Source organism: Xenopus tropicalis, chromosome 2, assembly GCF_000004195.4.
Source record: "Xenopus tropicalis strain Nigerian chromosome 2, UCB_Xtro_10.0, whole genome shotgun sequence".
Taxonomy (NCBI): domain Eukaryota; kingdom Metazoa; phylum Chordata; class Amphibia; order Anura; family Pipidae; genus Xenopus; species Xenopus tropicalis.
In genome coordinates, this window is record NC_030678.2 from 8,798,485 (window position 1) to 8,809,538 (window position 11,054).

General features: G+C 34.8%; 1 long non-coding RNA gene across 1 annotated transcript; it reads left to right on the top strand.

Annotated features, from left to right (window-relative positions):
* The first annotated feature begins 971 nt into the window (after positions 1 to 971).
* Positions 972 to 1,658, top strand: LOC116408744. The gene is made up of 5 exons (XR_004221196.1): positions 972 to 995; positions 1,143 to 1,166; positions 1,314 to 1,340; positions 1,481 to 1,507; positions 1,648 to 1,658. It is a non-coding gene; the product is annotated as an uncharacterized LOC116408744 (long non-coding RNA).
* The last annotated feature ends 9,396 nt before the right edge of the window (positions 1,659 to 11,054 follow it).

The following is an 11,054-nucleotide window of genomic DNA, read 5'->3' on the forward strand; positions in this document are numbered from 1 at the left end:
GCGCAATCTATTTCAGATTTATACAGTGAAGAAACTTTTCAAAAATGTAGCATGCATTACAGCAGTCTGTGTTATTAGTCCAAGTCTCATAACTTCTATTCTGTTCTTTGTTTTAGCCGGTGATGGAGCTCCAGCCCAAAGTAAGTAAAAATTCTATTCGAACTTTGCAGAGCGCAATCCATTAACAATTTATATAATGAAGTATCTTTTTAAAGATGTAGCATGCGTTACAGCAGTCTGTGTTATTAGTTCAAGTCTCATAACTTCTATTCTGTTTTTTGTTTTAGCCGTTGATGGAGCTCCAGCCCAAAGTAAGTAAAAATTCTATTCGAACTTTGCAGAGCGCAATCCATTAACAATTTATATAATGAAGTATCTTTTTAAACATGTAGCATGCGTTACAGCAGTCTGTGTTATTAGTTCAAGTCTCATAACTTCTTTTCTGTTTTTTGTTTTAGCCGTTGATGGAGCTCCTTCCACAAGTAAGTAAAAATTCTATTCGAATTTTGCTAAGCGCAATCTATTTCAGATTTATACAGTGAAGAAACTTTTCAAAAATGTAGCATGCATTACAGCAGTCTGTGTTATTAGTCCAAGTCTCATAACTTCTATTCTGTTCTTTGTTTTAGCCGTTGATGGAGCTCCAGCCCAAAGTAAGTAAAAATTCTATTCGAACTTTGCAGAGCGCAATCCATTTAAGATTTATACAGTGAAGAATCTTTTCAAAGATGTAGCATGCATTACAACAGTCTGGGTTATTAGTCCAAGTCTCATAACTTCTTTTCTGTTTTTTGTTTTAGCCGTTGATGGAGCTCCAGCCAAAAGTAAGTAAAAATTCTATTCAAATTTTGCTAAGCGCAATCCATTAAAGGATTATACAGTGAAGAATATTTTCAAAGATGTAGCATGCGTTACAGCAGTCTGTGTTATTAGTCCAAGTCTCATAACTTCTCATCTGTTCTTTGTTTTAGCCGGTGATGTAGTTCCAGCCCAAAGTAAGTAAAAACTCTATTCAAACTTTGCAGAGCGCAATATATTAACAATTTATACAATTAAGTATCTTTTTAAACATGTAGCATGCATTACAGCAGTCTGTGTTATTAGTTCAAGTCTAATAACTTCTTTTCTTTTTTTTGTTTTAGCCGTTGATGGAGCTCCTTCCACAAGTAAGTAAAAATTCTATTCGAATTTTGCTAAGCGCAATCTATTTCAGATTTATACAGTGAAGAAACTTTTCAAAAATGTAGCATGCATTACAGCAGTCTGTGTTATTAGTCCAAGTCTCATAACTTCTATTCTGTTCTTTGTTTTAGCTGATACAGGAGCAACACAAGCCGCGCGTAAGTGAAAATTTTATTTGAATTTTGCTCTGCGCAATCCATTGTATGTTCATTAATTGCACAGTTATATAAATATCATGATATAGACAAAACTCTTTGCTTATTTCAATTACTCACTTCTCATCTGTTCTTTGTTTTAGCTGATGTAGCACCAAAACAAGACGCATGTAAGTAAAAATTCTATTCGAATTTTTCTGTGCTCAATCCATTGTATGTTCATTAATTGCACAGTTATATAAATATCATGATATAGACAAAACTCTTTGCTTATTTCAATTACTCACTTCTCATCTGTTCTTTGTTTTAGCTGCCGCATCTTCACCAGGTAAGGGACAATTCATTTACTCTCCCACAAATCATGTTTTTCTCAAAGGAAGACATATCAATCATGGGGAAAAACTTACTGAAAGTCATCTATACACCTTCTAAAGTAAACGTCTATTCAAATTTTGCTATGGGCAATCCATTCTTTGTTTATTAATTGCACAGTTATATAAATATAGACAAAACTCTTTTTCAGTTACTCACTTCTCATCTGTTCTAGGTTTTAGATGATGCAGCTAAACCAGTTGTGATTCTCATAATATAGAGACAACATTTTTTATTCTTAATTCAATTTCTCATTTATAATCTGTGCTTCATCTTAACTGGAATACCTGCACCACCAGCCAAATGTAAAGGACAATTTTTTTTAATCACCCACGAGCACTAACATTATGTCTACCAAAAAAGTGCAAAAGCATACTGAAAGTAATCTGTACATTCTCTAAAGGAAGTTTTACCATCCAAGATTAAAAGCAGATATTTCAACACACTTCATGCTACATTTAAGATTCATACAATGAAATATATTTTCAAAAATGTAGCATCTGTTACAGCAGTCTGTGTTATTAGTCCAAGTCTCATAACTTCTCATCTGTTCTTTGTTTTAGCCGGTGAGGTAGTTCCAGCCCAAAGTAAGTAAAAACTCTATTCAAACTTTGCAGAGCGCAATATATTAACAATTTATACAATTAAGTATCTTTTTAAACATGTAGCATGCATTACAGCAGTCTGTGTTATTAGTTCAAGTCTAATAACTTCTTTTCTTTTTTTTGTTTTAGCCGTTGATGGAGCTCCTTCCACAAGTAAGTAAAAATTCTATTCGAATTTTGCTAAGCGCAATCTATTTCAGATTTATACGGTGAAGAAACTTTTCAAAAATGTAGCATGCATTACAGCAGTCTGTGTTATTAGTCCAAGTCTCATAACTTCTATTCTGTTCTTTGTTTTAGCCGGTGATGGAGCTCCAGCCCAAAGTAAGTAAAAATTATATTCGAACTTTGCAGAGCGCAATCCATTTAAGATTTTTACAGTGAAGAATCTTTTCAAAGATGTAGCATGCGTTACAACAGTCTGTGTTATTAGTCCAAGTCTCATAACTTCTATTCTGTTTTTTGTTTTAGCCGGTGATGTAGTTCCAGCCCAAAGTAAGTAAAAACTCTATTCAAACTTTGCAGAGCGCAATATATTAACAATTTATACAATTAAGTATCTTTTTAAACATGTAGCATGCGTTACAGCAGTCTGTGTTATTAGTTCAAGTCTAATAACTTCTTTTCTGTTTTTTGTTTTAGCTGTTGATGGAGCTCCTTCCACAAGTAAGTAAAAATTCTATTCGAATTTTGCTCAGCGCAATCCATTTCAGATTTATACAGTGAATTGTCTTTTCAAAAATGTAGCATCCATTACGGCAGTCTGTGTTATTAGTCCAAGTGTAATAACTTCTAATCTCTTCTTTGTTTTAGCTGAAGCAGCAGCAGCAGCTGCACAAGCCGCAAGTAAGTGAAAATTCTATTCATATTTTGCTCAGCGCAATCCATTTCAGATTTATACAGTGAAGTATTTTTTCAAAAATGTAGCATCCATTACGGCAGTCTGTGTTATTAGTCCAAATGTAATAACTTCTAATCTGTTCTTTGTTTTAGCTGAAGCAGCAGCAGCAGCACCAGCCACAAGTAAGTGAAAATTCTATTCAAATTTTACTCAGCGCAATCCATTTCAGATTTATACAGTGAAGTATTTTTTAAAAAATGTAGCATCCGTTACGGCAGTTTCTGTTATTAGTCCAAGTGTAATAACTTCTAATCTATTCTATTCTATTCAAATTTTACTCAGCGCAGTCCATTTCAGATTTATACAGTGAATTGTCTTTTCAAAAATGTAGCATTCGTTACGGCAGTCTGTGTTATTACTCCACGTTTAATAATGTCTAATCTCTTCTTTGTTTTAGCTGAAGCAGCACCAGCCGCACCAGCCGCAAGTAAGTAAAAATTCTATTCAAATTTTACTCAGCGCAATCCATTTCAGATTTATACAGTGAATTGTCTTTTCAAAAATGTAGCATCCGTTACGGAAGTCTGTGTTATTAGTCCACATTTAATAATGTCTAATCTGTTCTTTGTTTTAGCTGAAGCAGCAGCAGCACCAGCCGCAAGTAAGTGAAAATTCTATTCATATTTTGCTCAGCGCAATCCATTTCAGATTTATACAGTGAAGTATTGTTTCAAAAATGTAGCATCCATTACGGCAGTCTGTGTTTTTAGTCCACGTATAATAATGTCTAATCTCTTCTTTGTTTTAGCTGAAGCAGGAGCAGCAGCACCAGCCGCAAGTAAGTAAAAATTCTATTCATATTTTGCTCAGCGCAATCCATTTCAGATTTATACAGTGAAGTATTTTTTCAAAAATGTAGCATCCGTTACGGCAGTCTGTGTTTTTAGTCCACGTATAATAATGTCTAATCTCTTCTTTGTTTTAGCTGAAGCAGCACCAGCCGCACTAGCCGCAAGTAAGTAAAAATTCTATTCAAATTTTACTCAGCGCAATCCATTTCAGATTTATACAGTGAATTGTCTTTTCAAAAATGTAGCATTCGTTACGGCAGTCTGTGTTTTTAGTCCACGTATAATAATGTCTAATCTCTTCCTTGTTTTAGCTGAAGCAGCAGCAGCAGCACCAGCCGCAAGTAAGTGAAAATTCTATTCATATTTTGCTCAGCGCAATCCATTTCAGATTTATACAGTGAAGTATTTTTTTAAAAATGTAGCATCCGTTACGGCAGTCTGTGTTATTAGTCCACGTATAATAATGTCTAATCTCTTCTTTGTTTTAGCTGAAGCAGCACCAGCCGCACCAGCCGCAAGTAAGTAAAAATTCTATTCGAATTTCACTCAGCGCAATCCATTTCACATTTATACAGTGAATTGTCTTTTCAAAAATGTAGCATCCATTACGGCAGTCTGTGTTATTAGTCCAAGTGTAATAACTTCTAATCTGTTATTTGTTTTAGCTGAAGCAGCACCAGCCGCAAGTAAGTGAAAATTCTATTCAAATTTTACTCAGCGCAATCCATTTCAGATTTATACAGTGAAGTATTTTTTCAAAAATGTAGCATCCATTACGGCAGTCTGTGTTATTAGTCCAAGTGTAATAACTTCTAATCTGTTCTTTGTTTTAGCTGAAGCAGCAGCACCAGCCGCACCAGCCGCACCAGCCGCAAGTAAGTTAAAATTCTATTCGAATTTTACTCAGCGCAGTCCATTTCAGATTTATACGGTGATGTATTTTTTCAAAAATGTAGCATCCGTTACGGCAGTTTGTGTTATTAGTCCAAGTGTAATAACTTCTAATCTATTCTATTCTATTCGAATTTTACTCAGCGCAGTCCATTTCAGATTTATACAGTGAAGTATTTTTTCAAAAATGTAGCATCCATTACAGCAGTCTGTGTTATTAGTCCAAGTGTAATAACTTCTAATCTGTTCTTTGTTTTAGCTGAAGCAGCAGCAGCCGCACCAGCCGCAAGTAAGTGAAAATTCTATTCAAATTTTACTCAGCGCAATCCATTTCAGATTTATACAGTGAATTGTCTTTTCAAAAATGTAGCATCCATTATGGCAGTCTGTGTTATTAGTCCAAGTGTAATAACTTCTAATCTGTTATTTGTTTTAGCTGAAGCAGCACCAGCCGCAAGTAAGTGAAAATTCTATTCAAATTTTACTCAGCGCAATCCATTTCAGATTTATACAGTGAAGTATTTTTTCAAAAATGTAGCATCCATTACGGCAGTCTGTGTTATTAGTCCAAGTGTAATAACTTCTAATCTGTTCTTTGCTTTAGCTGAAGCAGCAGCACCAGCTGCACCAGCCGCAAGTAAGTTAAAATTCTATTCGAATTTTACTCAGCGCAATCCATTTCAGATTTATACGGTGAAGTATTTTTTCAAAAATGTAGCATCCGTTACGGCAGTTTGTGTTATTAGTCCAAGTGTAATAACTTCTAATCTATTCTATTCTATTCGAATTTTACTCAGCGCAGTCCATTTCAGATTTATACAGTGAAGTATTTTTTCAAAAATGTAGCATCCATTACGGCAGTCTGTGTTATTAGTCCAAGTGTAATAACTTCTAATCTGTTCTTTGCTTTAGCTGAAGCAGCAGCACCAGCTGCACCAGCCGCAAGTAAGTTAAAATTCTATTCGAATTTTACTCAGCGCAGTCCATTTCAGATTTATACAGTGAAGTATTTTTTCAAAAATGTAGCATCCGTTACGGCAGTTTGTGTTATTAGTCCAAGTGTAATAACTTCTAATCTATTCTATTCTATTCGAATTTTACTCAGCGCAGTCCATTTCAGATTTATACAGTGAAGTATTTTTTCAAAAATGTAGCATCCATTACAGCAGTCTGTGTTATTATTCCAAGTGTAATAACTTCTAATCTGTTCTTTGTTTTAGCTGAAGCAGCAGCAGCACCAGCCCCAAGTAAGTGAAAATTCTATTTGAACTTTGCTCAGCGCAATCCATTTCAGATTTATACAGTGAATTGTCTTTTCAAAATTGTAGCATCCATTACGGCAGTCTGTGTTATTAGTCCAAGTGTAATAACTTCTAATCTCTTCTTTGTTTTAGCTGAAGCAGCAGCAGCAGCTGCACAAGCCGCAAGTAAGTGAAAATTCTATTCGAATTTTACTCAGAGCAATCAATTTCAGATTTATACAGTGAAGTATTTTTTCAAAAGTGTAGCATCCATTACAGCAGTCTGTGTTATTAGTCCAAGTGTAATAACTTCTAATCTCTTCTTTGTTTTAGCTGAAGCAGCAGCAGCTGCACAAGCCGCAAGTAAGTGAAAATTCTATTCAAATTTTACTCAGCGCAATCCATTTCAGATTTATACAGTGAAGTATTTTTTCAAAAATGTAGCATCCATTACGGCAGTTTGTGTTATTAGTCCAAGTGTAATAACTTCTAATCTATTCTATTCTATTCGAATTTTACTCAGCGCAGTCCATTTCAGATTTATACAGTGAAGTATTTTTTCAAAAATGTAGCATCCATTACAGCAGTCTGTGTTATTAGTCCAAGTGTAATAACTTCTAATCTGTTCTTTGTTTTAGCTGAAGCAGCAGCAGCAGCAGCACCAGCCGCAAGTAAGTGAAAATTCTATTCGAATTTTACTCAGCGCAGTCCATTTCAGATTTATACAGTAAAGTATTTTTTCAAAAATGTAGCATCCATTACGGCAGTCTGTGTTATTAGTCCAAATGTAATTACTTCTAATCTGTTCTTTGTTTTAGCTGAAGCAGCAGCAGCAGCACCAGCCGCAAGTAAGTGAAAATTCTATTCAAATTTTACTCAGCGCAATCCATTTCAGTTTTATACAGTGAATTGTCTTTTCAAAAATGTAGCATCCATTATGGCAGTCTGTGTTATTAGTCCAAGTGTAATAACTTCTAATCTGTTCTTTGTTTTAGCTGAAGCAGCAGCAGCCGCAAGTAAGTGAAAATTCTATTCGAACTTTGCTCAGCGCAATCCATTTCAGATTTATACAGTGAATTGTCTTTTCAAAAATGTAGCATCCATTACGGCAGTCTGTGTTATTAGTCCAAGTGTAATAACTTCTAATCTCTTCTTTGTTTTAGCTGAAGCAGCAGCAGCAGCTGCACAAGCCGCAAGTAAGTGAAAATTCTATTCAAATTTTACTCTGCGCAATCCATTTCAGATTTATACAGTGAAGTATTTTTTCAAAAATGTAGCATCCATTACGGCAGTTTGTGTTATTAGTCCAAGTGTAATAACTTCTAATCTGTTCTTTGTTTTAGCTGAAGCAGCAGCAGCAGCACCAGCTGCACCAGCCGCAAGTAATTTAAAATTCTATTCGAATTTTACTCAGCGCAGTCCATTTCAGATTTTTACAGTGAAGTATTTTTTCAAAAATGTAGCATCCGTTACGGCAGTTTGTGTTATTAGTCCAAGTGTAATAACTTCTAATCTATTCTATTCGAATTTAACTCAGCGCAGTCCATTTCAGATTTTTACAGTGAAGTATTTTTTCAAAAATGTAGCATCCATTACAGCAGTCTGTGTTATTAGTCCAAGTGTAATAACTTCTAATCTGTTCTTTGTTTTAGCTGAAGCAGCAGCAGCAGCCGCACCAGCCGCAAGTAAGTGAAAATTCTATTCATATTTTGCTCAGCGCAATCCATTTCAGATTTATACAGTGAATTGTCTTTTCAAAAATGTAGCATCCATTACGGCAGTCTGTGTTATTAGTCCAAGTGTAATAACTTCTAATCTCTTCTTTGTTTAAGCTGAAGCAGCAGCAGCACCAGCCGCAAGTAAGTGAAAATTCTATTCAAATTTTACTCAGCGCAATCCATTTCAGATTTATACAGTGAAGTATTTTTTCAAAAATGTAGCATCCATTACGGCAGTCTGTGTTATTAGTCCAAGTGTTTTAACTTCTAATCTGTTCTTTGTTTTAGCTGAAGCAGCAGCAGCAGCACCAGCCGCACTAGCCGCAAGTAAGTGAAAATTCAATTCGAATTTTGCTCAGTGCAATCCATGTCAGATTTATACAGTGAAGTATTTTTTCAAAAATGTAGCATCCATTACGGCAGTCTGTGTTATTAGTCCAAGTCTCATAACTTCTATTCTGTTCTTTGTTTTAGCCGGTGATGGAGCTCCAGCCAAAAGTAAGTAAAAATTCTATTCGAATTTTGCTAAGCGCAATCCATTAAAGGATTATACAGTGAAGAATATTTTCAAAGATGTAGCATGCGTTACAGCAGTCTGTGTTATTCGTCCAAGTCTCATAACTTCTCATCTGTTCTTTGTTTTAGCCGGTGATGTAGTTCCAGCCCAAAGTAAGTAAAAACTCTATTCAAACTTTGCAGAGCGCAATATATTAACAATTTATACAATTAAGTATCTTTTTAAACATGTAGCATGCATTACAGCAGTCTGTGTTATTAGTCCAAGTCTCATAACTTCTATTCTGTTCTTTGTTTTAGCCGGTGATGGAGCTCCAGCCCAAAGTAAGTAAAAATTCTATTCGAACTTTGCAGAGCACAATCCATTTAAGATTTATACAGTGAAGAATCTTTTCAAAGATGTAGCATGCGTTACAGCAGTCTGTGTTATTAGTCCAAGTCTCATAACTTCTTTTCTGTTTTTTGTTTTAGCCGTTGATGGAGCTCCTTCCACAAGTAAGTAAAAATTCTATTCGAATTTTGCTAAGCGCAATCTATTTCAGATTTATACAGTGAAGAAACTTTTCAAAAATGTAGCATGCATTACAGCAGTCTGTGTTATTAGTCCAAGTCTCATAACTTCTATTCTGTTCTTTGTTTTAGCCGGTGATGGAGCTCCAGCCCAAAGTAAGTAAAAATTCTATTCGAACTTTGCAGAGCGCAATCCATTAACAATTTATATAATGAAGTATCTTTTTAAACATGTAGCATGCGTTACAGCAGTCTGTGTTATTAGTTCAAGTCTCATAACTTCTTTTCTGTTTTTTGTTTTAGCTGTTGATGGAGCTCCTTCCACAAGTAAGTAAAAATTCTATTCGAATTTTGCTAAGCGCAATCTATTTCAGATTTATACAGTGAAGAATCTTTTCAAAGATGTAGCATGCGTTACAGCAGTCTGTGTTATTAGTCCAAGTCTCATAACTTCTTTTCTGTTTTTTGTTTTAGCCGTTGATGGAGCTCCTTCCACAAGTAAGTAAAAATTCTATTCGAATTTTGCTAAGCGCAATCTATTTCAGATTTATACAGTGAAGAAACTTTTCAAAAATGTAGCATGCATTACAGCAGTCTGTGTTATTAGTCCAAGTCTCATAACTTCTATTCTGTTCTTTGTTTTAGCCGGTGATGGAGCTCCAGCCCAAAGTAAGTAAAAATTCTATTCGAACTTTGCAGAGCGCAATCCATTAACAATTTATATAATGAAGTATCTTTTTAAACATGTAGCATGCGTTACAGCAGTCTGTGTTATTAGTTCAAGTCTCATAACTTCTTTTCTGTTTTTTGTTTTAGCTGTTGATGGAGCTCCTTCCACAAGTAAGTAAAAATTCTATTCGAATTTTGCTAAGCGCAATCTATTTCAGATTTATACAGTGAAGAAACTTTTCAAAAATGTAGCATGCATTACAGCAGTCTGTGTTATTAGTCCAAGTCTCATAACTTCTATTCTATTCTTTGTTTTAGCCGGTGATGGAGCTCCAGCCCAAAGTAAGTAAAAATTCTATTCGAACTTTGCAGAGCGCAATCCATTTAAGATTTTTACAGTGAAGAATCTTTTCAAAGATGTAACATGCATTACAACAGTCTGTGTTATTAGTCCAAGTCTCATAACTTCTTTTCTGTTTTTTGTTTTAGACGTTGATGGAGCTCCAGCCCAAAGTAAGTAAAAATTCTATTCGAATTTTGCTAAGCGCAATCCATTTAGGATTTATACAGTGAAGAATATTTTCAAAGATGTAGAATGCGTTACAACAGTCTGTGTTTATAGTCCAAGTCTAATAACTTCTTTTCTTTTTTTTTGTTTTAGCCGTTGATGGAGCTCCTTCCACAAGTAAGTAAAAATTCTATTCGAACTTTGCAGAGCGCAATCCATTTAAGATTTATACAGTGAAGAATCTTTTCAAAGATGTAGCATGCGTTACAGCAGTCTGTGTTATTAGTCCAAGTCTCATAACTTCTATTCTGTTTTTTGTTTTAGCCGGTGATGGAGCTCCAGCCCAAAGTAAGTAAAAATTCTATTCGAACTTTGCAGAGCGCAATCCATTTAAGATTTATACAGTGAAGAATGTTTTCAAAGATGTAGCATGCGTTACAACAGTCTGTGTTATTAGTCCAAGTCTCATAACTTCTATTCTGTTTTTTGTTTTAGCCGTTGATGGAGCTCCAGCCCAAAGTAAGTAAAAATTCTATTCGAATTTTGCTAAGCGCAATCCATTTAGGATTTATACAGTGAAGAATATTTTCAAAGATGTAGAATGCGTTACAACTGTCTGTGTTTATAGTCCAAGTCTAATAACTTCTTTTCTTTTTTTTTGTTTTAGCCGTTGATGGAGCTCCTTCCACAAGTAAGTAAAAATTCTATTCGAATTTTGCTAAGCGCAATCTATTTCAGATTTATACAGTGAAGAAACTTTTCAAAAATGTAGCATGCATTACAGCAGTCTGTGTTATTAGTCCAAGTCTCATAACTTCTATTCTGTTCTTTGTTTTAGCCGGTGATGGAGCTCCAGCCCAAAGTAAGTAAAAATTCTATTCGAACTTTGCAGAGCGCAATCCATTAACAATTTATATAATGAAGTATCTTTTTAAAGATGTAGCATGCGTTACAGCAGTCTGTGTTATTAGTTCAAGTCTCATAACTTCTATTCT